The sequence below is a fragment of the Bubalus kerabau genome, chromosome 14, assembly GCF_029407905.1.
Source record: "Bubalus kerabau isolate K-KA32 ecotype Philippines breed swamp buffalo chromosome 14, PCC_UOA_SB_1v2, whole genome shotgun sequence".
Classification (NCBI taxonomy): domain Eukaryota; kingdom Metazoa; phylum Chordata; class Mammalia; order Artiodactyla; family Bovidae; genus Bubalus; species Bubalus kerabau.
The window spans coordinates 64,606,161-64,633,700 of record NC_073637.1 but is presented as its reverse complement, the minus strand read 5'-3'; the positions used below and the strand labels follow the sequence as shown (position 1 = coordinate 64,633,700).

General features: G+C 42.4%; 1 protein-coding gene across 3 annotated transcripts in view; it reads right to left on the bottom strand.

Annotated features, from left to right (window-relative positions):
• NCALD (neurocalcin delta) overlaps positions 1–27,540 on the bottom strand; it is a 470,454-nt gene that overhangs the window by 337,189 nt on the left and 105,725 nt on the right. The window contains exon 2 of one of the 3 annotated variants that reach the window (XM_055546507.1): positions 20,239–20,289. The exons of 1 other annotated variant lie outside the window; for it this stretch is intronic. The gene's annotated coding sequence lies outside the window, so the exon portion shown is untranslated. Of the gene's footprint in view, positions 1–18,628; positions 18,785–20,238; positions 20,290–27,540 lie in introns of those variants that run through there. One more of the 3 variants, XM_055546506.1, reaches the window with a different exon arrangement.

The window sequence follows — 27,540 nt, the reverse complement described above, 5'->3', positions numbered from 1 at the left end:
GAAAGAGATCACATACTCAAATGGGAGCTTTTATGAAGGGGATTATTTACAAGATGTATACAGGATTAAAGAAACCACCAAGGGATGGTAAAGCAAGACCTCTTACTGGCCAAACACATGATTGATGTGGTTCATGGACACTAGCCTCCCAGGACCCAGAACAGCATGGAGAGAAGGGGAGAAGGGATCTGGAAGTAGAGCATGTCCATCTCAGATCGTCTCTGAGTTCCCACAGAGCTGCAGTATCCTATGGCCTTTTCCTTACAGAATTAAGTTTGCCACAGCAAGTCTATTTACTCTAAAAGTCTATTTACTCTAAAGATTGCAGAGAAATCCACCAGGACACATTTTCTCATCATTCTCTTAGCTCAGAGAGCAGCACTCATTTGCTGCTTTTGGAAACAGCTCAGGTTGAGAAGATCACACTCAATGGCCTCTGTTTCTCTTTCACCAAGCTCTTACAAATGTGGTCGAATTGTGTTTTGAGCTAGTAATTAATCTTCCTCCCTCCTTGTCTTATACCCTGAGGTCCTTCCCTCTTTCCAGAAGAAGGTTCCCACAACGTCCACTACCTCACAGAAGAGACATTCCAGCAGGAGCAAAATAAAGGCTCTTGGCTTTCTAAACCCAAGCACCTGGCATCTCAGAGCACACACAACACGAACAAGCCAGAGCAATGCTGACCACCTGCTCCTGCCCCACCCCACACCCAGGCCTGAAAGTCTGGAGAGAGAGCTGGGACCGACTAGACATGATGAGCCAGCCTGAGGAAAGGGCCCCCGAGTCCTTCCCCCACAACGCTGAGACAGTAGATGGTCAGCACCACACAAGCTCTTTTCCTCTCCTCACTCACAACTCATCTTCAAACCTCCCTTCTCCCCTTCCTTGGCTGCACTGAGCTCCAATCTGCCCAGGAGCAGCAGCCAAGTCCCGGGGTGCTCAGGAATCCCAAGGGTGCTCAGTCCCAGGATGGCGCTCTGCGATTTTTAATTTTAAGAATCAAGGATCCGTTTGAAGGCTTGATAAACAGTTGCTTCTAAGGAAGTTCCCAGGATCACTCAGCCTAAAAATCCAGGCCACGGGCTGGGTAGCATATTGTAGCATCCATCCTTTCCAGAGTTTAGAGACACTGCCATGCCCCCAAATGTACGAGCTTTTGCTGCGACTGTTGCACAGATGTCCAGCTGGGCAGCCCTGGCCATTAGAGAGATGTCATGCAGTGTGGTGAAAGCTCTCTCAGAATACAGGGGAGTCACACCGCCTTGAAACAAACATCCATTTGGAGAAAAACAAAAATAAGGTTTCTGAGTAAACATGTTTTTTCTTCTTTCAAAGGAGTTAAGACTATTTCCCAGAGGCTTTATAAAGTGAAGGAAGACTCGAAGTTCTGGCAAATAACAAACTAAAAGCAATAGGGAGGCTGCCCTCCTGCCCATTCTGAACGAGGAGGGGAGCTGAGCAGAGGGTTCAGTAATTACCTGGATGTGCTCAATTGCTAAGTCATGTCCAATTCTCTGCAACCCTATGGGTTGTAGCCCGACGGGCTCCTCTGTCCATGGGATTCTCCAGGCAAGAATACTGAAGTGGGTTGCCATTTCCTTCTCCAGGGGATCCTCCCGACCCAGGGATCAAACCCACACCTCCTGCGTCTCCTGCATTGCAGGCAGATTCTTTACCGCTGAGCCCCTGGGGAAGCCCAATGAACTGGATGGCTGCGGCCAAATTGCTTAACCTCCCCACATCTCATTTTTCTCATCTGTAAAAATGCCAGGGGTTTGTGCTCAGTCGCTCAGTCATGTCTGACTCTTAGCGACCCCATGAACTATAGCCCTCCAGGCTCCTCTATCCGTGGGATTTTCCAGGCAAGAATACTGGAGTAGGTTACCATGAAGATAATTATCGAGGCCCCTTCCATCTCGTACAGTATATGACTTTCAAACTAGGAAAGGGACTTTCCAGCTCAGGGTCCAAGGATGTGCCATTGACAAATGAAGCAAAGAAGGAGGAATTGTCATCATCAGCCAACGGGGCTATAGCCTGACAAATAACAGAAAAGAAGTGCTCTGCGGATTCTGTCATCCCGGCCTGGATGCATTCAGGCTGCATTCCCATCACGGATGATACCGCACAAATGGGCTATTCCATGCATCTCAAGAATGCTCCAACCATATTAGGAATTCTCCTAAGTGGCTTCTCTGCAACATTACACAGTGTTGCTCCTGACATGGACATTTCAGTCAGCCCCGATCTCGACTCTAGACAAAAATATTACAACTGGATGATTGTCAAGTGCTCAGTCTAATCACTGCTATTCTTTCCCCCAGAGTTCTTAAAAATAAGAGTACCAGATGTTATTCTTGTATATTTAATGGGAAACTGAACGGGGAAAAACACAAAATGCAGCAAGCCTAGTTGTAATATTTAACTGTTTTTGAAAACCCACCATCTAAACATACCATAAGTAACATATTTTCAGAACTGTGACAAAGTCAAATGTCTTTCAAACACACGTACACACACACACACACAAAGCCTGTCATGAGTAATTCAAAATAAAGCAATCTGTCAGTTGTAAAATTCAAGAATCCTTTCCTAAGTAGTTTGAATGCATCCAACTCTCTCAGTAGATACCATATTAACATATGAAAACTATTCAGAGAATTCCATCAACTTCAGAAAATATTAACTAAACAGTTGCTTAGTTAACATCAGGCTGGATCTCCTACAGGTACTTAGCCCTTATCAGAGCGCGTGCTAAGTCGCTCAGTCATGTCCGACTCTTTGTGACCCTATGGACTATTGCCCACCAGGATCCTCTGTCCATGGGATTCTCCAGGCAAGAATGCAGGAGTGGACTGCCATGCCCTTCTCCAGGGGATCTTCCCAACCCAGGGACTGAACCTGAGTCTCTTATATCGCCTGCATTGGCAGGCAGGTTCTTTACCACTAGCACCACCTGGGAAGCCCCAGCCCTTATCAGGAACAAACCTAATTCATCATGTGTTACCCAAACCAGTCCCCCACCCTGCCATCCCTTCTTATTAATCACACAAACGAGGAACCTGACCATAGTCCACTTTCTCTTCTCATCAAAAACCAAATTCTATAGATTGTGCTTACAAAGGATCTTTGTCTCTTACTCTGCCTCTTTACTGCCACTATCTCAGATCAAATCTTCATCCCCAATCTGCTGAACAACTGCAAGATCTTCCAGCTTTTGATGTCTTCAATGAATTCATTCATCCTTGAGATTTCTCTTTCTCAAATACACAATTGATACGTCATTCCCTTACTCATACCACTCTTCAATGACTCCCTGTTACTTACAGGAAGGACTCAATATTCAAGATGGTGTCTGGCTTCACACTCCACACTCCAGCCTTGCCAAACTGTGTACAGTTCTCCACTGATTGGTTTCCATTGTGATATTCAGGTCTCCACATCCTAAGTGGTCAACACCTTCCCATCTCACCTTCTAAAGGGCCCATCTAACAATTCCACTTCTTTCCAGATGAAAATTCCTTGACCTCACCTCGCACTACCCTCTTCCTCCACTGCTGAGCTCCAGCCAGATCCCTGTAGGGTCTGCTGCCCTCCACTGGGTCTCAAGTTCAAGATGATTTCCTCAGAGAGATCTTACTTGACCCCCAAAAGAAAATTTTATCCCTCTCTGATGTACTTTGCAACCTGCTATTCCTTTCCCTTTTTGCATTTATCACAACTGACAGCTGTCTGCTTACTTCTGTGGTAGGTTAGTTAAAAGTTCACCATCCTCAGTGGACACTTACTCTGTGATTAGGAATAGTTTAGATCCAAAGTTAATCCCCAGAGGCCTAGCACTCAATAAAAATTTTAAGCCAATGCATGGTATCTCCGGCCTCATTGCTTCTATGAATAATTTTCCACTCATTACCACCAAGCAATTAAGGATCACTTCCTCTCTTGCAGCTCAGACAGGTCCCTGAAAAAACTTAAGTCAGAGCATCCATGATGCCTCATGCACCTCCACATCGTTCTTCTACTACAAGCTCCTTGTGTTGTTCCTTGCAAAAACCGTGTCATATCTTTGAGGCAATTCTTCTTTAAGGCAGAATAAAGAGGGTACACAGGGGGACACATGTTTTCAGATATCAGTTGTGAGGGTGCCACAAGAATGGCAGCAAGATAATTTGGTACTTCAATTGGCATTTAATTGCTTGTTTTTGCAACACCAAATAACAAACATGAACTTACTATGCTTTTCCTTTATGCTCAGTTCTAACTAAATATTATATTGCTCTTAGGAACCAGGTATCCCTCTCAGTGTCACTGATCTATCCCCAGCATCTAGCATACTGCTTACATGCTGTAGGTACTAATAAATGATGAAAAATGAACAAAAAACAAACAACAGAATGAAAAATGAACAATTCTTATCCTCAAAGAATTCACTACTTAAAGAAATAAACAGCAGATATGCCCAAATTTTGAAATCATTGTAGATATCTCACGAAATTGTGGCTTTTATAAGAGTTTCATATGGTTTAATCTAATACTTATGCATAGTAGTGTACCTGCATTCATTTTTTTCATTTTTCCATGTTTATTTTTAACTCTTATCCATTTGGACAAGATAAATTGTGATGCAAAAAGCAGGTGTATATAACCAGGTTAACCATATATTTTGGTTTGCCTGACACCAACCTGATTTAAGCACATGGCCTGAAATAAATATTTTCATTGTCAATAATTATTTAATATTCACTATAAATGTTTCACTCTCAAACATGTCCCAATTTGGATGACAAAACTCTGCAGTCTGCTAAAATCCTCTTAAGACATTCTAAAGCTTACGACCATAGTTATAAGAAAGCTTTCTCTCTCTCTGGGTGTTAATGCTTTCTCCTTTGAAGAGCAAAGATTGTGTATGAGCAGAATAAATACTGACTTCCCCTGAAGCCTCATTCTGAGGGGATGTCATATTCCAGGAAAACATAGCCCAAAAGTAACTAATAAACATAATCTTTCCTGGTTCTGGAAAAATACTAAAAAGAATCTAATACATAGCTCACAGCAGTTTTCCTTCCAATTTCCTTCCGCTCCTCTCCAAGGCCCCACACTTCAGAGCTGCAGGGTGGGTGTGGACCACAGGAGAGGAGCTTGGGCCTTTCTAAAGCCTCAAGACCAAACTCCTTCCGCCTCTCACTCACTCCAGCCCATTAACCTATCTTTAGAGTCTTCATCAGGGAATTCTAAACAGCAGAGAGCAGATCTGGCAACCTTCTTTAGAAGAGAGAGGAGGAGGAAGAATCTGAGTAAAGGCAAAATTCTTTCAAGGGTGAGGGGGGAAGGATTTCAAACACTGTATGTCAAAAATAAGTTACACAGACACCAAAAACAGGCACAGAGACTATACAAGATTAAAAGAGATGAAAGAGACATAATGGATCAAATGGATTCAAGATCCAAAACTTGTCTGAAGACATTTGAGTATGGACTGTATATTAGATGTCTTTGTAGAACTACTGTTAATTGTCTTGGGTGTAATAATGACATTGCGGTTACTTAGAAGCATGTCCATATCCTTAAAAGAAACATGTGGAAGTATTTGGGGTGAAGTACCATGATGTACTCAAACTATATACAAATGATGCAAAAGGAGAATGTGGACATTATACATACATCGTACTTAAACACAAACTTAATCCGACGTATATAAATATGAACTAAGCGAGAGAGGAAAAGTTCATGTATCAAAATGAAGGGACTATCACTATGTACAGTTCTGTTGACTTTTCTGCAGGCTAATTTTAAAAATGAAAAGAAATGGAAAATAAATAAATAACAAGTAAATAAACAAAGTCCTTTTCACGTGCATATTCAATATTCTACACAATACCCGAGTATTCTTTGAAGCTCCAACTGCAAGGACCCAAGGAAGAAACAATGCCCATAGCTTTTCATGTTGGGAGAGATTGTTTATTAAATCCTCAGGGAATCTAACTTTCTGATGGGAAAGTAATAGCTCCAGGCAATGCCATGAGGAGGACTAGCTCTGGGAGGAGTCAAAACTGATCTCTAGCATTTCCTGATGGCCTCTGCAATGTGGGCCCTGCCCCAGCACAAGGCAGTCTCCTTCCTGTGAACTTTTTTGCCCCTTTGCCCACCGTATGTGGGTTCCATCACCCCTCCTGATAAATGACCAGCAATTCAAGAATGAGTATGAGGCAGCCCCAGTCCCCCAGTGACTTATTCCATGGGTGACTACTTAATTCATCATTCAGATCAAGATACTTTGGAGAAGGCATGTACATCCTAGGTCACTACAGTCATGTCTGACTCTTTGCAACCCTATAGACTGACAGACTCCTCTGTCCATGGGATTCTCCAGACAAGAATACTGGAGTGGGTAGCCATTCCCTTCTCCAGGGGATCTTCCCAACCCGGGGATCGAACCCAAACCTCTTCTGTCTCCTGCATTGGCAGGCAGGTTCTTTACCACTAGCATCACCTGGGAAGCTTAAGGAGAAGGCAACAGGGAGTTAACCAGACAGGGTACTGGGACAGCACATACTCTGAGACTAGCCCAGGAAAACTGGAACTGTCTCAATAACATTTGGGTATATGTCCATCCTACTTATATCCCATAAGCACACGTATCAAACAAATACGTAAAGGATGCCAATAGCAATCTTTAACCATATATCAAAACAATATATTTCAAAGAATTCAAAGGAGGAATGAAGTAATTCCTTTGGAGAATCAGGAAGAGAATCTTGGGGAAAAAAGGAATTTCAAGCTCGTGTTAAGATATTATAGTAATATTTCTGCAGTTAGCAATGGGAGGCAAGGTCATTCCAAATGGAATTATGTGAGCAAAAGCCAAAGTAGGAAAGCATGGGGTATGCCAGGGAAATGGGAACCATCTAATATAGCTGATCTAAAGAGGTGCCCACAGAAAAGCCAAGGAGATGAGCCGGGGGAGGTAAATAGGAGTTGTAGGAAAATTGCATGCTCTGTCCAAAAGACAATAGGGAGTCACTGAGTGTTCAGAGTGAGGATGGTAGTAAGACCGTGAATGGCCTTGACTATCAGGCTCGGCACTTAAGCCCAGGGAATCAGACAGATCTTTTCCAGAAGATTCTTATACAATAAAAATATCCATAAGTATAAATCCATATTCTCTATCCTAAAAACATGAATGATATAAACCAAAAGTGGTAAAGAACCCACCTGCCAATGCAGGAGACATAAGAGACGTGGGCTTGATCCCTGGGTCAGGAAGATGCCCTTGAGTAGGAAATGGCAAGTCACTCCAGTATTCTTGCCTGGAGAATCCCATGGACAGAGGAGCCTGGTGGGCTACAGTCCATGGGGTCATACAGAGTCAGACACAACTGAAGGGAAGGGACATTTTCCAGAAGAGTCTTACACAATAAAAATACCCATTTTTATAAATGGGTATTTTTGTAAATCCATATTATCTAGCCTAAAAATTTGAATGAAATAAACCAAAAGAAAACTGTCACAGGTGTTGACGCCATAAGCTTCTCAAAACCACCTTTACTCTCTCCTGTGGGAGGTTCTGTTTTGTATGCTGGGCCAAGTATCACTTCTTCCGTCAATGCTTCCTCATCAACTTCTCACTTCTGTTGACCGAAAACCACTGTCACAGAAATAGAACTGAGAGAATTTAAAAGTTCAGAATGTCCAAGCTTGAGAGGATGAAAACAGAAAACACAGCATTTGAACTAAAGGAAAAGCAAGTTACCCAGAGGCGAGGGATGTGATAAATTTCCACTGGGCATAGGAAATTACATTTTCAAGGCACAGCACATTTTGAAAGCAAGTCCTTCTACCCCACCCCAAGAAGCCTGAGGCAATCTCGCATTTAATAAGACTAATTTATCTTTCCCAAAGGTTAATTTACAGATATTTATTGGATTACATAGGGAATTTCAGGGGGAGGGCAGTAAAAGACAGTTTTTCAGCTGTTTTTAATTCTATTGCAGGTAAGTTTGACTAGGCAAGAGCACATGCCTCATAGAAGAACAAGTCATTCTGGAGAAAAACTATTAATATCAAATCTTTCCGGAAAAGGTGGACAACACTGGCAAAGCAATCTCCTTTTCAGGGGAGAATGGCCCGACAGGAAGCCAGTGCTCCAGGCTCTCAATACAAAGCCAGGAATATTTGTAAACAGAAAGCACATATTCTCTTTCTATAGAGGGTGTGCCCGCTCTTCAAACATATTCCCTGGTAAGTTAAGGCCATAAATGAATGGAGAAAAGGCTGAGCTAGAGAAGTTGTTCTTGAGTTTTCAGTCCATGGAGTTCATATCTACAAAGGACATCCGGGAAAAATAAACAGGAGACAACTTTAAGAGGCTTCTGTCAGGCTTTGAGGTTTCAAAAAGATAACTGCAATTAAATGGAACACATCAAATATGCTTAAGTCCACAAAGTCATGCATATATATATATGCAAAATATTGGAAGATGAAAGGGACTCAGATTCATGGTTTTGATGCTTGGTAAATAGAAGAGTCAAATATTTATCTTGTCTCTCCTATGTGACTAGCACCACTGGGTAATCAAAAAGTAGATGAGGGGAAGCAATTCTTTATGAAAGTATTCCATCCGATAAATGAAAACATAAGTCTAAAATAAATATAACCATTTTGCCAGCCCCAGTGAATAAAGGAATCTAAGCACTGAGCATCAGCAAGAGTTAGCATCACAAAAAGGACAAGACAGATATTACATGCTTCCTGATGGAAGAACGCTCTTAGAATGTTGCCAAAAGAATTATATCTGAGTCTGATCAAGCCTCTAAATCCTTCTACCACATTACAGGGCTACAGAAGACAGAGGAACAGTGGAATGTGTCATGACCGTGAGAAACTCTACGGGTCAGCAGACTGGGTTCATCCACAGATAAACTATAAGGAAAAGAGAGATGGAGCAGGAACCTATAGATTAAAAGAAAGCTGTAGCATTTTTTTTAATAAGCACACTCATTTTTTTTTAACTGCTAAACTATAGGACCTAAGGATGCATATTTGGGTGATCACTGTTAAAGCGTAGGTAGTAGTTACTTGTGAAGGGAAGTAAGGGGTTGTGATTGACACAGGGAACATGGAAGGGGCTTCTGGAGTGGGTGGTAATTTTTACTTGCTGAACTTTGGTTGTAGTTAAAAATGTTTTTGCCTTATGGTAATTGACTAAGCTGGACTTCCCTCATAGCTCAGTTGGTAAAGAATCTGCCTGCAATGCAGGAGACCCAGGTTCAGTTCCTGGGTTGGGAAGATCTGCTGGAGAAGGGATAGGCTACACACTCCAGTATTCTTGGGCTTCCCTTGTGGCTCAGCTGGTAAAGAATCCGCCTGCAATGCAGGAGACCTGGGTTAAATCCCTGGCTTGGGAAGATCCCCTGGAGCAGGGAAAAGCTACCCACTCCAGTATTCTGCCTGGAGAATTCCATGGACTATACAGTCCATGGGGTCGCAAAGAGTCAGACACCACTGAGCGACTTTCACTTTCACTTTCTAATTGACTAAGCTATATATTTCACTTGGAAGAGGGGATCTATCTGTGTTTTGTTTTACAACAAAGTAACTTGATTTTTTTTTTTTTTAAAAAAGAAGATACTTCTAGCAAACTCCTTAGAAGCATGAAAAAGGATATAAAGAAGCTTCTGATATTTTCCAAATTTAGGGAAGTATGATAGGTAAATAATGCATCAATGATTTATATTTGGGGAAGGAGAGCTAAAATATATTCAATACATTTCTATAATAAATATTAGAATAAGTCAGCTAGGAAGAAATATAATTCAATGAAGAAAACATGAAAGGAAAGATGCTGACTGGCTATGGCCTCCGTTCCCAATAAATCTCATCGTGATTCCCTAAAAGTGTTATAGCTCATCCCCCACCCCCCACCAAAAAAGGGGATGACTTAACAATCATGGGGCAAGCCCTATATAAAAATCAAAACTTAGAATTCTAATGTTGTGGGAAAACACCAGGCTTTTCTGTTGATTTTCTCCCTCAGAGAAACAGCTGCTGATTTTTCCCCTTGAAAGCACATTCCTAGGCTCTTGAACTCCTGGCCTTGGACATTTGATGACCACATGACCTAAGGTATCCACTATAAATTAATTATGTCATTTGATCCCCCATACCATAGGCTCAGTTAAGTGCAGTCCCAGTCTGTCACCTATATATATATATAATATATATGATAGGTCTACAGCAGGTCTGGAAGGTACAATAAGTTATATAATTAGGTGACTCAGCTTCCTATGGCCACTACTTGTGCTACATTGCTTTCCCTTTCTCAGCCCACACCCACGACTTCATAAGGAGCTCCCTGTAACCAGTTAATGATCAAAAAAAGATCATTATATTACCAGCACTAGCTGGAAACAGACTGGTGCATATTCACTCAGAGTGGCCCTGGAAAATAGTGGAGAAAGAAAATCCTGCCCATTGGTAGAACTTTACAGTACGTCTGAATATCCACTTTGTTTAGGCTGAAAAATAGCCAGAAGTACAAATCTATACCAACTCATAAGTAGTAGTTAATGATTTAGCCAGATGGTCAGAGAATTAGAAAGGATGGAATTGGAAATTTGGTAAAAAGGAGGACTGTGAAATAGGTGTATGGATGATCTTTCGGAATGGGGAAAGGGTATGGAATATTTGTGTGTGTGTGTGTGTGTTCACACTCAGTTGCTCAGCCGTGTCCTACTCTTTGTGATCCCATGAACTGTAGCCCACCAGGCTCCTCTATCCATGGGATTTTCTAGGCAAGAATACTGGAGTGGGTTGCCATTTTCTCCTCCAGGGGATCTTCCCTACCCAAGGATCAAACTTGCATCTCCTATGTCTCCTGCATTGCAAGCAGATTCTTTACCACTGAGCCATCAGGGAAGCCCCATGAAATATTTGTATCCCATGTGAATAGCCACAAAAGAGCACCACTGCAGAGGCTCTCAGTGATAAGGTAGACAAGATAACATTCTGAGGATGTCAGATGACAGTCAGCCTTTTTTCCCCAGTGCTTTCCCTATGCTTTTTTTTTTTTTTTCAGTGCTTTCTCCAAAGACTTGTCTTCAGAGTGTCAATGGCAGCATCAAGCTGGTTGTGCAAAGGCCCACCAAGGCAAATCTTGCTATCACCATTGCTGAGTTCTCAACTTCCCAACAGCAGGAGCCAACAATGAGCCCTGGTGGACCAGCTAGCCAATCTGATTACCTTGGGTTGATTACCTTGAGATCTCCTTCCAGAAAGAAGGAGGCAAAGATTTGTCCTCCCTGGAATAAATACATCCTGGATATGGATTTGCCTTTTGCAAACACCACCATCCACATACTTATTGATCATCATAGTACCCATCACAACATTTCTTCTGACCAAGGCACTAATTTCTCAGCAAAAGTACAGCAACTGGCTTATGACCATGAAATTCTCTGGTCTTGCCACACACTCCATCATCCAGAAGCAGCTGGCATGACAGAATGGTGGAATCACCAACTGAAGGCTCAGTAATATCACCCACTGGGAGACAACACCTTGAAATTTTATGGCACTGTCTTATAGCCTGCAGTATATGCTTTGAGTCAATAACCCATATACAGTGTTATTTCTTCCGTAACTAGTACACTTGGATCTGGAAACCAAGGATTAAAGTTACAGGATCTGCTTTTATTATTACACTTAAAAATTTGCTTCCCACTCCTGAGATTTGGGGCTCTGCTAGTTCCATTATGGGCACAAAAAATGGTTTTACCATACTCAAATTTGAGACTTCCTCCTTGTCATTTTAGACTCCTTGTGCCATTAAACTAATGGACAAAGAAAGGTTTTGCTGTCCATGTTAAGTTGATTGGTCCCAAATGTAAAGATGAAAATAGGACTGCTGCTGAACAATAGGGGCCTGAAGAGGGATGTCTGTAATTCAGAGGATTCTCTGGGGTTCCATTTATTACTTCCATGTTCAGTAGTAAAGTTGATAGAGGATTTTACCAGCCCAATTAAGAAAGAACGACTAGGGACACAGACTCTTCAGGAATGAAGCCACAACCCAGCAGAGAAAGAATCCTCACAAACCAAAGGACTAGTTAAAAGGAAAAGGTACATGAAAGTGGATAAGAGAAGAAGAAAAGCATATAGCTACAGAAATAGTTTCATATTATTGTTGTTGTTGTTCAGTCGATAAATTGTGCCCCGTGGACTGCAGCACACCAGGCCTCCCTCTCCACCATCTCCTGGAGTTTGCCCAAATTCATGTTCATATGCAGATCCTATATCTATCTACCTACCACTATATATCAGTTATGGCCTTGTGATCAGCTAGAGAAGTGAGAACTGCAGCAACTATGTGTATTTTCTTCTTTGTTTTTTAATGTACATATTTGTATATAGAAATCACTTCCTCCTTTTCCCTTTCCCCTGCTCTGTTATATCAGGGATGCTGGTTGATCATTTAACTTTAGAATTCAGCCTTGTGGGTTATACAATGGAATTTTGACTAACCTGTGAGAGTCACTAAGATCATTCAAACATGGATGCCTGACTGATGAAACTTTGTTATCTCCCTTATTGGGGGGAAAGGGGAGCATGCCTTCATTTGTTAAAGGGATAGTTGTATCAAGGGAAGCACTGCAATGCTGCTGGGGTTGTTTTATCAAGTTTATGTGTGGGTAGAAGGCTGTGAGTGGATGCAGAAGAGACAAAGGGGTGGACTGTGCCTAACAGCACCTTCCTCGCTCAACCCCACACTCTTTTCTGTGGACATTCTTCCTTTCTATGTACATTCTATGCACACCACCTTTTTCAGACTAACTCAGCAGCTGATTTCCTATTGGGTTCTATCATCTGGGGCACTAGCAGGAAATTGGAAGACAGCAGAAGGGAGAAGGCGTTCTGTTTCTTTGCATTACTGGCTGTGCCCATAGGAGCAAGGGCAGTGATGCCTCAACCGGCTCTTGAGGACCCTGGCCTGCCCAGGCACCTCACTTCTCACAGAAGAGGGGACGTGAACCAGCTGAGAGCAGGGACTGTCTTGGACTTATGGGTCCCCTACAGTGCCTGGCCTAGAGCAAAACTCATAGCAGTCTCATGGCTGTTTTATTCTGGTTTTATTTTGGTAAAACAAATATACAAAAAAAATTACCTTCTGGACCATTTTTAGGTGTACAGTCATGTTAAGTATGTTCACTTTGTTGAAACAGATGTCCAGAACTTTTCACCTAGCACATCTCTATACCCACTAAATAACAAGTCCCCTTTCCTCCTCCTTCCAACCCCTGGTAACCACCACTCCACTTCCAGTTTCTATTAGTTGTACCACTTTAGAAAAATAGGCAGATGATTTCTTTTAATTAACATAATTGTAGAATCTCCAAGTTGGAAAAAACCTTAGAAGTAATCTAGTTTAGAAGTTACCTAGTGCATGGTCCCACCTTTTCCATCTTAAATCCAGTAAGCATTACTTTTTAATCATCTGATCTATGCTGGAAAAATCTTTTTGAAGTGACTGCTTCAAAAAGGTGAGCCATACTATGAGGAGACACTTTCTGAGATTTAAAAAAAAAAAAAAACAACAAAAAACAGTTCTTTCCTACATTAACAGGAAATGTTGAAGTTATCCCCATTGATCTTGGTCTATTTTCCAGAACAGAACAAGTTTCACTTCATCAAAGTTTACATGATTTTGTGGTATTTTAAAAACATGATTTTATCATGTGTTTTAACCTGCAAGATTTGCATGGAGAAAATCAGGAACACAAGTTAAGACCATCAACTGCTGCTGATATTCAACACTCAGCAACAGCATACCATGTAGCCAGAGGTCTCCATAGCCAATGGGAAGGCAGAATTCAGGAGCCAATTTAAAGAGTGAATAAATTCTTGTTCCTGAGACCCGTTGCACACCCAGGCCTTTAAAAATAAATCTTCTTCTACATGTTCACAGGATTACTGACAGTTTCTCATTAGATGACTACTTAGCTCGTTAATAAACCAAGAGATTCTCTCCCAGGTAGTCACAATATTTATTGTGATGCAAAAACGAAAACTGTTGCTAATGAAATCTCAGTCAGAAAAGTGCATCACCTCAAGATGATTTCTTTTTTAAAAATTTTGTATTAATTTAATTAATTTATTTATTTTACTTTACAATATTATATTGGTTTTGCCATACAAGATGATTTCTGAAGTTACAGAGGCAGGATACAATCCTGTTCTTGCAGTGTTTCAAGCAACATTCATGGCAACCTCTTCCTCAAATAACTGAACCATAAGTTCTTTATACCACAGATTTATACTGTTGCTATGTGTGCTCAGTTGCGTTGTGCCCGACTATTTGCAACCCCATGGACTGTAGCCAACCAGGCTCCTCTGTCCATGGGATTCTGCAGGCAAGAATACTGGAGTGGGTAGCCATTCCCTTCTCCAGGGGATCTTCCTGACCCAGAGATCGAACCTGGCTCTCTTGAGTCTCCTGCATTGGTAGATGGATCCTTTACCACTAGCACCACCTGGGAAGCCCCATAGAAATATAACCAAATAATAATAATAAATTTGAAGAACATGTAGGCTATGATGAAATGCCTCTGATGGAAGATCAGGAGCTGAGCGAGCCTTGCACAAGAATTTGACTACAGGAGGTTACTGTCTCTGAGATGTGATATATGCCTTGGGCAACTGTCTTCAGCATCTTCATCATGATTATTGTTAAATGCACTCAGTATGCCTTGGATATACTAGAAACATTTAATGTCAGTTTAAGAGAGAAATGTAAAAATTGGTAAAGGCCAGGAAGCAATAATTTATAAAGAATAAATGTAAATTGTAAATAAACATATGGAAAAACCTCTCTGGCTTGTAATCAAAGAAATGCCAATGGAAACAATGTAAGATACTGTTTCTGTCTCAACACTGAGAACAACAGACATTCTCAGTACTATAGACATGTAAACTGGTACAACCTTTCAGAGATTAATTTGCTAATATGTAACAGAAACTGTAAAAATATTAATATATTTTCATCCAGAAACTTTATTTCCTGAAATAAAGAAATAACTTTTTAAATGGGCACACAAAAAGTGCGTACCAGGGTTTCACAATTTGTAATCATCAAAAATCAAAAACATCCAAATAGCAAGCAGTGGATGATAAATAAGTTATGACTCACCCAGAAGATGGAATTCTATGCAACCATTAATAAAAACAAACATTACATAGCACTTACCATGCAGCAGCCTCTATTCTAAGCAATTTGTAAATATATTAACACATTTAATCTTTACTATAATTCTATGATGTAAGTACTATTATTGCCCCCATTTTACAGAGAAAAACTAAGGCAAAGAAGTTAAGTAACTTGCCCAAGACCACTGAATTAGATGGCGCTGAGCTATTCAAACTCAGGAAGTCTGTTCTGATGGCAGAATTCTGTACTCTCAACCATCACACCATTATACTATAGAAGAATATCTAATGTCACATTAAAAATTTCAAAATATACTTGCAAAAATGTTTTAAACGAAATTATATTGGGTGTGTATGTGTGAAAGTTTGCTGCTGCGAGCCAAGTCCTACACCAGGATTTGTGACCTCCAGAGGAGAGGATTCTGATCTGGGGTCAGAGACGAGGCTTGACTACTTAGAGCCTTTTGTGTAGCAAAGTTTTATTAAAGTATAACAGAGATAGGGAAAGCTTCTGACATAGATATCAGAAGGGGACAGAGAAAGTGCCCCCTTGCTGGTTTGCAGCAAGGTGTTTTGTCTGTTAGAAAGCTGTTAATCAGGTAAGAGAGACACCTCAAGGCTGACGGAGTTTCACCAGGCCCCTCTCCCACAATCTGCACTTTTGAGATAGGCTGGCACGAGGTGTGTCTTCCCCCAGCCATAAAACAATTGACAAGAACACTGGTTTGTTGAGCCATTATCAGCCCAAGGTTTGAGAAAAGAAAAGTTAGTCTTAGGCAGAACCATTTTGAAGAAAGGCAAATTCCAAAGCAAATACACAGTTTCATTAACCTGGGAAAACACATTGGTTAGCTCAAGGCAGAGCCAGGTGTCATCAACACAGAATTAAAAGAAGCCTCTTTTAATTTCGTGTAGAGAAGGAAAAAAAACATTTGCCACTTGCAGTTTATTTCCTCCTGCCACCTGGGGACCTCTAGCCTTCCCGCCTGTTACCCTGTCATATGTGTATAATATATATGCACATGTATGGCAAAATACCAACTGTTATTGAAATCATATACAATGTTTTAAACTTTTTTCTTTCTTCTATTTTTCTAATTTTATTTTTTTGCCAAGAACACATGTAGTTGGCCTTCTGTAGCCACTGGTTCCACATCCATGGATTCAACCAACCGCAGATCCACAGAAACCTACCCATCCAAAGAAACCCATTGGTGAAAACCACAGATACAAGAACCCACTGTACTAGGCAATTTTATACAAGGGACTTGAACATCTATGGATTTTGGAACCAATCTGCCACAGATGCCAAGGGATGATTGTGTTACCTTCATGAATTTCAAAATAAAATATGCTCTCAGTACCATCACTGAAATATTCCTGATGGCCACTGCCCTCAGCCTAGAACTGGAAGGGACCCAGTTCTTAGCATGACTATTTGAACAAACTGAAGTATTTCACATCAGTTTGCCTCCTTTTTTCTTGACCATGAGATACAGCTGTTGTTTTTAAATCTTCAAGGAAACTAAATAAAGGATCTTAACCTGAACTGATAGCACTTTGTGTATATATATATATATATATATATATATATATATATATATATATATATCTTTTAACAATAAATATTTTTATGATTTCAACACCTGAAGTTTCAAAGCACTCAACCTGTGCCCAAATAAAATCTCTCTATGCTCTGCCTTCAACCCTGAACCATCTGAGTTTATCAGTGTACATATACTTAACTTTAGCAACACAATTTCCAGCTGGTGAGGATACTGTTGCTTCTTATGGGGTCTTCTAGGGCCTCTGACTCATTGAAACTTCCTAATGGCCATTGCTTTATGGTACTAAACTGATCCTAGGGCTCCTCCATGGTAATTCTCAACTGAACCAATCTGGGGATTTAAATTGCCTTCAGGGAATGGGCAAATAAAATATGACAGAAATCAAACCAGCACCATCCACACAGACTCTGTCCACACCATGTGGAAAGAAAACAACTGTCTGTGGGCCAGTGGGACAGAGGCAATAATTACATTCTGTCAAAGAGCAATCCTGCCATCCATCACATAGTACTGTGTGCAGGGTTTGCAAAGTATGTAAGAAACAGGGTGAGCCTGTGTGCCTGCAAAGGGTGCTGCATCAACTTTCATCAGAATCAAGTCCACAAACTCCACGGCAGTTCTCCCCACCAGGCATTTGGTGGCCTTGATTATTCCTGTGGCAGAAAAGCCCCTGGGAGACCTAAGCAGAAGGCTCAAGATTCTATAGCATTAACCAGAACAGCTCATAAATATGTTTAGGGGAGTATCCCTGTGCACTAGTAACCTATTCCACAATTTTCTAACATCCACTTTGGCAGTGTTGCTGAGATCCCCCTGGGCTCCAAAACTGCAACCGAGTGGGCAGAATTCTAAGGTACCCACAAGGCTCCATCGCCCAGGTTGTATCTATCCACCTGTATAATCCCTCCCCTCAAGTGGGGGAAGAATCTGGAACTGTGATGGGATGGCCACTTCCTCAATTAGGTTACATTATATGCTTCCCTGGCGGCTCAGATGGTAAAGAATCTGCCTGCAATGTGGGAGACGCAGGTTTGTCCACTGGGTCAGGAAGATCCCCTGGAAAAGAGAACGGCAACCCACTCCAGTATTTTTGCCTGGAGAATCCCAAGGACAGAGGAGCCTGGTGGGCTACAGTCCTAGGGGTTGCAAAGACTTGGACATGACTGAGCGACTAACACTTTCACTTCCTTTCATATGACTAGTAGTGACGGGACCGCCACTCCATCCCAGCCAGCCAGAGAGAGGTGAGCTCCTCCTGGCCTGGAAGAAAGCAGACATCTGTGCTGCAAACTGCCTATGGGAGAGACAACTGGCATGGAACCTCAGGAGTTCTTGAGAGCTGAGGGTGCTCCCGGCCAAAGGCTAGCAAGGAAGGAGGGATGTCAGTCCTACAACCTCAAGGAAATGAATCCAGCCAATAACCAGTGATCTGGGAAGACAGCCCTGAGCCTCAGATGACAGCCCCAGCTGCCACTGGATTTCAGCCTGAGATGACCTTGAGCAGGATTCAGCTACCCTATGCCAGACTCCTGACCCCCAGGAACTAAGAGATAATAAACTTGTGTTATTTGAAGTCCAAGCCCCCAACAATAGAAAACTGCCAGGGACCAGCCCCGGCTGATCCAGGGTATTCGAAGGAGAGACGGCATAGGCGAGGGTCAGGAAACAACTGCTTAATTACATTTTAATTAAGGATACAAAGAGTAATAGAATGAGGATAGCTCAGTGAGGAAATTCAGTGGAGAAAAGCGGCTGAAATAAGGATAGCTCAGTAGGAAAATTCAGTGGAGAAAAGAGGCTGAGTAGCTTGGTTTACGCGGGAGACCAATAAAACTTCAAGACAAGAAGTTTGCACCACTTACGTAGGCCACAGGCGTCCTTCCGTTCTCCCGAAGGAGAGGAGACACTGAGGCCTCCCCGGTCGGATCTTAGAAGCCCAGGCATAATTAGCAAGCATGGCGGGTTCCGCGCTCCAGATGGAGACTCAGCCGGAAGTTGAAAGAGAGAGCGACATGGGGAGACCAAGTTTCAGTGAACAAGGCCCGCACTTTATTTTCCAAAGTAGTTTTTATACCTTAAGTTATGCATAGAGGATAATGGGGGAAGGGGTTAGAGTCATGCAGCAAGCCAGGCTTTCTTCCTGCAAACTTATCATACGCAAAAGTTCAGGTGATTGACATCATCTTCTGGCCCGGAGGCCTGTTAACATTTTAAGAAACTTATCTTTCTCTAAAGGTGATTATTCCAAAGTCAGGCACCAGCCTTCCAAAAAGCATTGGACAAAGCTGCATTTTACATTTCTATACACCCATTATATCAATCAATACACTGCCAAGGACACAGTAGGTAAGGAGTATGGAGACTTAGCAGCAAACATTGGCCCAACAAGTGAAAAACCCTTCACCAATACAATTTCTAATCAATCTTTTAACTACTCAAAGGAATCTGTGTTTAGGCAGTTTAGAACATCTCCTGCCTCTCACAGTTGGGAGGCTCTGAACAATCACATGTGGCCGGAAAAACCCATTCAGGCAGGCTAGAGGATTTCCAAAGGAGTTTGTAGGTTGAAACACTGTCACATCCAAGAATTATTAACTGGAGCTGTAAGCTAACTCTTTTTTCAGAGAGAGGTAGTGGGAGACAGCCCCCCGTAAAGCCAGAGGTGTAGGTGAAAGCACAAAGCAGAAAGTAGGCAGACTCTGGTTTTGGGGGTAGATGCTCGAGAATTTCCAGGGGGACTCCTGAGGCTCGATCCCGCCTTTGCGTATGCCGAGCCTCCTTCCTCATGACCTTTGTCATGGGCGGAGTTCCTCACGCTGGCTCCAGGCAGTGATAGAATTCCAGTTGAGCTATTACAGATCCTCACTCAATATGCAATATGCCGGCTCCCGGCAGAAAACTAATGCAATGACCATCCTGGTGACATTATCAGCACATGTGCTGCTAAAGTTCTTTCTCATACTTCTACTCTCTTCAGAAGGAGTGCCTGTCCATAACATTCACCCCTAAGCTGCTAAGTCACTTCAGTCGTGTCCGACTCTGTGCGACCCCATAGACGGCAGCCCACCAGGCTCCCCGGTCCCTGGGATTCTCTAGGCAAGAACACTGGAGTGGGTTGCCATCTCCTTCTCCAATGCATGAAAGCGAAAAGTGAAAGTGAAGTCGCTCAGTTGTGTCTGACCCTCAGCGACCCCATGGACTGCAGCCTTCCAGGCTCCTCCATCCATGGGATTTTCCAGGCAAGAGTACTGGAGTGGGGTGCCATTGCCTTCTCCAACATTCACCCCTAAGGAACACAGAAAGGGATAATTGATATCTGTTTAATACTTTGGAGTTCATTGAACCTTCACATGCAATCTCACTTGAATTTTTCATCATTAATCTGAAGGAGTCCAGGCAGTGATGATTAGGAACAAAGGTTCAGGAGCCACGTTGCCTGAATTCGACTCCCTCTTCTCCCCCACTTACTCACCAGATGAGCTCAAGCCAATTCCTTGACTTCTCTGTGCCTCAGTTCCCTCACCTGTAAAACAACAATATGATAAAAGCCTAGCTCCTATTAAGCACTGGACAAGTGTTTATTGTTCTTGTAATCAATGCTGGAATCTAAACACACCACAAAAGCACAACTAACTTTGTTTGTTTCCCGCTATGAAACATTGCAAGAACTAAAGTCTATGGTTTTAGCAGGTTCTACAACATTGAGTGAAAGTCACTCAGTCGTGTCTGACTCTTTGCAACTCCATGGACTATACACAGTCCATGGAATTCTCCAGGCCAGAATACTGGAGTATTCTGAATGAACTCCAGAATTCCAGAACACTGGAGTGTGTTTTCCTGGAGAAAAGTAATCCACATCAGGGAAAGAACAGATTTCCACCATTTACCTATTGTCCTGAGTAGAATGTTAAGGAGGGTGGGGTGTGGGGGGATGAACACGGGCAAGAAAGAATGAGTTTTTTGCACCCCCTAGAAAAGACCACAGCTCCAGGGGCAAGCAGGAGTGTGACCAGGTAAATCAAATCCTGGTTCCAACAGAATTCTGGATTTGAGATGAGACCACAGATGCAAGTGGGTTCATGATGCTATAATTAGACTCACACAGCCCACATCACACACACTCTGGAGCATAGATGGGCTGCCATGTTGACTAGCTGCAACAGGCATTCCTCCCACGTAAACTCAGTCACAGAAAATCCATTAAAAAACCAGTTGGCGGAGGGTTGGCAATGCCTCCCAAGGGGCTGCCAAATCCATATGTGACAATAGTGGTCTCGTCACTGGGATTGTTCAAGGTGAGCTGCTGGAGTATCACCTTCATAATATGGAGACAGGCCACTTTCTAGTTCAAAGAGTACCCCGCCAGGCTCCCCATAGGTCAGGGCTGCTGTGGACATGAGGGTGCTTTAGTTTGTGGGCACCGCTTTGGTTATACTCTGGAGAAGTTGAAGGGATAAAGGCATATCTGCCCAATGTGTTTTGGTCCCGTTATATCACTGACCAAAGGTCTACTTAATCATCCCTCATCTTCTTGACTAATTTCTCAATTTAAGTGTTAAAGAACTCTTGTCAGTGTGGAGGGAAAATGTGAGTATATCCTTTTGTGTGTGTGTGTGTGTAATAAATGCCCCTCTTTTGTCTCTACCTGTGCACAGCCCTCACCTGAGCAGCCTTCATGCCACAGAGAGACGAGGCCCTTTATTTCTGATACTTTCCCATCACTCCTCTCAGGGCTTCCCAGGCGGCGCTAGTGGTAAAGAACCTGCCTGCCAATGCAGGAGACATAAGAGACACAGGTTCAATCCCTGGGTCGGGAAGATCCCCTGGAGGAGGGCATGGAAATCCACTCCAGTATTCTTGCCTGCATAATCCCATGGACAGAGGAGCCTGGTGAGTTACAGCCCATGGGGTTGCAAACGGGGGTCGCAAAGTGTCAGACAAGACTGAAGCAACTTAGCACGCATCACTCCTCTTCCCACTAAACCATCAGTCATGGACAAAGGAAATGGAAAACTACAAAAAGGAACTTTACTTTATCTCCTAATCACTCAAAGACATATTGATTCATTTCAGAGCATGTACCTTAATTCACACTGGAAGCTATCCCGAAAGATCCAAATGGAGGTAGGAAAGCTTCAATGCCTGCAGGTGTGCAGTTAGCCCACAGCAACTATGTGATCGAGGTTGAAAGGAACAAGCCTAGATGACTCGGCTTTTAAAACACTGTGCAGACCTTCCAGCCAAACAAAAATCTCACCGGTGGGCCACGGGTGGCTTGGGGCCACTTTTGTAAGGACCCCTGACCTAGAGAGTAGGAAGTTCTTTCAAAAGCCAGTTTGATACGAGGAATGCAGACCCCCAAGCAAAGACAGGAGGAGCTCAAAAGAGAAAGTCAAAGCAACTGGAACTGCTCTCTGAAAACTGCCAGCCCAGCTGATAGGTAAACTCAGAATTCTCCACTTGGCGTGGCCTGGAAGTCTAGGACAGGCTGCAATGACACACCGGTCTAAACACAGAGGGCTGCAATCAAGAGCAAAGGCCTCCCTGCTGGAACCCAATTACCCTTGAGATTTTGATCAAAGACAAACATTTCCTCTTTCTAATCAAAAAAAAAAAAAATCCAATCACTACTATGGTAGAGTGGGTTTCAAGCCATTTAGCTCCTCTAATCAGGGCATTACCCATTAAGTAGAGGTCTTTTTCCTGGGAAGAACTCCCTGCTAAAATCCCTCTGAGAGCACATTTCGCCCTAGCAGAGCTTGGTCCAGACCTCACAGTACACCAGTCCTCAGTGAGTGTAGTCTGTGGATTACGTGTGTGGCAACGTGTCAAAATGAAAACTTTTCTCTCAGTTTAGAGATGATAAACCCATGGCAAACTTTAAGTGCCCAATAACTCGTGACAGAATGCAGACCCCTCACCTTCAACAAGAACATCAAAGAGAGAGATGAGATGGAGACAACTGAGAAAAGAATTTGTGAGAAGGATTTATTTGGAGAGAGCTATACTTTTAACCCCTGGGAAAGGTGAAGGCCAGCTATTTCCACTTCAAGCCTGGTGAAGGGCAGTTTACTCCTGCATTGCAGAAGTCACCTTGGATTGAAAATCCTACAAGGTGGGAAGCGGACTTGAGGGGCCGACCTGAGTTCAAGGACGTACTGGAATCAGATGGGCCTGCACTCCCAGAGCTCATCAGTGCAAAGAACGCTTGCGTATTTCCAGTGATAAAGTGGACAGGGGGCTGCGTGAGGGCTGGTGTGAGGTCACGAGAGGGCCTTCTAGTAGGGTCTCCTAGATGCTTGATGAAAGCTAGAGGTGACTCTAGATTCCTTGGGATGAAGAGGGAGTAAATGAAGAGCCGAAGAAGAGACGGTGCATCGTCTGCATAAAGAGAACTACACTGGGGAAAGGGCCCAGTGATTAGAGCCGCACGCAGGGGTGGGGGTGTGGGTGGGGGTGGGAGTGTGGGGCTGGGGAAGTGGGTAGTCTCTGAAGAGTCTATAAAAACACCCAGGAGGAAAAATGTTAGCCTTAAATACCTGCCAGGTCCAGAGACTATAAAGCTGTGTGACAGCAATGACGTCAAGTCAAAACTTTCTGGCTCCCCTTATCTTTCCATTCGGACAAGGAGGATTCGAGCAGCCGCTGGGATGGGAGGAAAAGGAAACACGCATGACGGGACCAAGCACACCCCTTCTCTGTGTGTGCCAGGAGAGGACCCACCGCAGCAAAGTGCCCTGCCAACGAAAAGGTCCCCTGAGACTTACCTTAGATTTACTGTCATCAAGGTATTAAAAGCAAAGTAGAAACTCACCTCTCACACAAGGAAGTCATTTTGGTCACACCTGCTTATTCTTGTTTAAACTTTTCATCACATAATTATGGGCATCCAACTGGATTCCTCAATTAGCATATGGCCCATGTGAGTCCTTGACTCATTTCCATTTGAGGATAATATTTTGCTGAAGTTTAAGCTTTGGAAAATCTTCTTTAATGAGAAAGAATTTAGAGGGTTTGGTGGGCTTGTTTGGTTGGTGGGTTTCGTTTTGTTTTTTGATGTTCTTCCTCCTGCTTTCTATATTTCTAATTGTTCCCATAGAGTGGATAGTTATCTTGTCCTTAATCTAGCAGCAAGTATCTATACTATTGATTCAATATTACTAGGTCATCATAGATTGAAAATCTGGGTGTGAGCAAATTGCTGTAAAAATAATTAAAGTCTGAGGATTGGAGGCTTGGACAAGGAAAAGTCAAAGAAGTGGGGACAACTAAGTGACCTGAACTTGGAATTAAAAAGTAAAAGGCAAAATGTCAGGAGGTTAGCAAGCAGCTGTTCTCCATTTCTATCACAGATAGAATTTTTTTTTAATAAAAAAATGCAGCTACCTATGTTGTACTAAATCAGGTTGGAGGTAGAAGGAGGGGTTGGAAGGGGAATGTTTTGTAGCTGCTCGTTTTCTTTGCTTCCTTGTCCCTTCCTGAAAGGCCAAGCCAGAAAGATGACACTCAGCTGCTACTCCTAAACTCGAGGACTTCAGTTGCATCACTACTGGGAGGAAAACTGATTCTATCATTGGTTCAAGAACTCTAATTTGCCCCAAATGACTGATGGTAAAATACTATCAGAATCTCTGAGTTAACACTCAGAAGTACGTTAGAATCTCAATATATTTTCAGTTACTTGCCATCAGCTATGGCCTTCATTTTAAGCAGAACATGTTAAAACAACATATGGAAAATTGCTATGTGAGTTATTTTAAAGTAATTCTTTTTTTAGGGAATTTACGTCTAATTAAGTCTGATAAAATACTAGAAGAGAGAGAGAAGAGGAGTTTGGGAAGATAGCTGGAGAGTCTGTAGAGTTTTTATTTACAACTTTAAATAACGAATAAAGTGACCCCCCAAAAAGGAGTTAATCCTTGCTAGGATTAACAAGGAATTTGAGGACTCAGAGAAGTGGTTCAGGAAGAGAAGAACATTTGGGAAACTGCTCTCCTGGGCTGAGGAAAAAGCTCAGCATAACTTCTCCAGGCATGGGAAGGAAAGGACCACACCTCATTCTACAAATGGAGTTAGCAGGGAGAAGAGGGGTAGTTGACATATTGAACACATGTTTCTATAAGTTAGAAAGAATTTTTGTGACCAATCAGAAGGGACTCCAAAAGGCATCCAAAGAGTTGTATGGGGGAAATTTAAGAAGGATTCCTTTAACATTTGGAGAGGATCTTTATTATCAAGTGCATAGCCTTGGAGCAAGTCTATATGAGTTGGATTGTAGCAATGTCAGTTAGTAGCTGTGTGAGTCTAGGCAAGTTGCTGGTCTTCTCAAGCCTTCCATTTTGATACTAATAAAACAGGGATGCTAACAGAATCTACTAGGTAAGGGGCTGTGAGATGTCAGTGTATTAGTATGTGAGAAGTGCTTAGAAAAAGGCCTTGCACAGAGGGGGTGCCCTGAAGTGCACAGATTTCAGGAGACAACAACTCTACCAAAAAACGGATGAAGAAAACAGAGGAGAAAAACAAGGCTCACAAAGGTTAGCAACTGTTTAAAATCAAACTTAAGTCTCTATGTCTAAACTCAGGGCTCCCCACCATAATGCACTGCTGCCATGAAACCAAGGTTGTTGCTGTCATTCAGTCGCTCAGTCGTGTCCAACTCTTTACAACCCCATGGTCTGCAGCACGTGAGGCTTCCCTGTCCTTCACTATGTCCATTGAGTCAGTGATGCCACCCAACCATCTCATCCTCTGTTGCCCCCCTTTCCTCTTGCCCTCAATCTTTCCCAGCAACAGGGTCTTTGCCAGCGAGTTGGCTCTTTGCATCAGGCGGCCAAAGTATTGGAGCTTCAGCTTCAGCATCTGCCCTTCCAATGAATATTCAGGATTGATTCCTATAGGATTGAGTGGTTTGATCTCCTTGCTCTCCAAGGGACTCTCAAGAGTCTTCTCCAGCACCACAGTTTGAAAGCATCAGTTCTTTGGTGCTCTGCCTTCTTTATTGTCCAGCACCATAACTGAAAGGGACCAAGTCTAGCTTCCCCTCCTGTTGCTTCTATGGGCTATACTCTGAGGGAAGGTCATTGAGTCATGACCAAAATTTTGAGAACTGCCTCATTCAAAGGCATCTTAAAAGAAAACATAATGATTCCAGTCCACTGACCCTGGAGACAGAGAGTCTTGGCTCAAAGCTCCATTTCTACAGCAGCCCTGTGACCCTGAAAAGACACTTTAACCTCACTGAAACATAGCCTAGGAGTATTATGTGCCTATCTGAGTGACTGCATATGAGAATAACATTAAAAATTCTTACATTTTATTCTTTGTTACATAACTGAGTTATATGTAATGCTTTACAAATAAAATGTGATTTGTGTAGAAAAAGAAAAGCACTGATATATGGTAAACCTTCAGATTTTACCTGTGCTTGTCATCATCATCAACAACAGGGTTCAGCTATCCAACTGATACTTGAATTTCCTCTACACCACTGACTTTTCAATTTCCTCTCATCAAAATTCACAGAGGGGAAAAAAATACTAGCCACATGTGGTACTAAGCCCCTGAAATGCGGCTAATGCAACTGAGGAATTGAATGTTGACTTTTATTTTATTTTAATTAAATTAAAAGTCACATGTGGAAAGTAGCTTCTCTACTAGTGTGTATCTAGAACTTATCATGGTACATCCTAATGACTTTAATATAAAGAAAATGATAATAAAAGGTGCCATTACTTGAACATTTATCAGGGGTCAGGCATTAGTCTAAGCCCTTTATATAAGGCAATGGCACCCCACTCCAGTACTCTTGCCTGGAAAATCCTATGGATGGAGGAGCCTGGTGGGCTGCAGTCCATGGGGTCGCACAGAGTCGGACATGACTGAAGCAACTTAGCAGCAGCATATGCATTATGTGATTTACTTCTCAGACAGTTCAGCCTGGGAAGTACCATTATTATGTCCTGTTTTCGATTGAAGAAACTGAGATCCCAGCTAGTATGTCATGAAATTGAGGTTCAAACCCATGTCTGCCCCCAGAGCACAGAGCTGAGCTGTATTCCTTCCCACAACAATATCCACTGGCAATGTGTGTGTGTGTGTGTGTGTGTGTGTGTCTGTTTTTAATTTCAGTGGGTAGGAAAAAGAGCTGTATGAAAGACTCAAGAATAAATGACTCTTTCTCTATCCTTTAAAAAATTTCCTCTACTTAGTACCCCAGACTGGCCTCTAAAAGAAGGAAAATTCTGAGTGAGGACTCTTTCAGTTCTAAAAACAAATGTCTCCGTGGCCCATCTGAAGCTATGATACTATTTTTACACTTACTTTAGGTTTTTTTCTTGCCTGCTTCTGAGAGAATTTGAGGGGGATTATAGATTAAGACATGTGAAGATCATAAAAAGCAGAGGTCATTTGGAAAAAAATTAATGGGTTAAAGATTTTAAGCACCTGATTTCTGAGACAGAGGACTGACAAAAGCTTTCCAGCTAAGGCAATTAATTTATATTTTATTAACACCTACTTATTAAAAAGGTGGAGGCATTAGGTTATGCACAGGACCTGTTGTTCTTTGTTTTTTTCCAGAGAATGAAATCAATCAAATTGGTGTATGGTTTTCATTAAAGACACGGGTTGCTCATGTAATTTTCATCTCTCTTTCAAACAAACAAACAAAAACAGATAATGTTGCAGGAAAATATAACTCAGTAAAGGCGGTTCTCTGAGAAGAGAAGCCACATAGCTCAGGAGCTCATTGTTTGAGAGTGTGTGAGTGTCC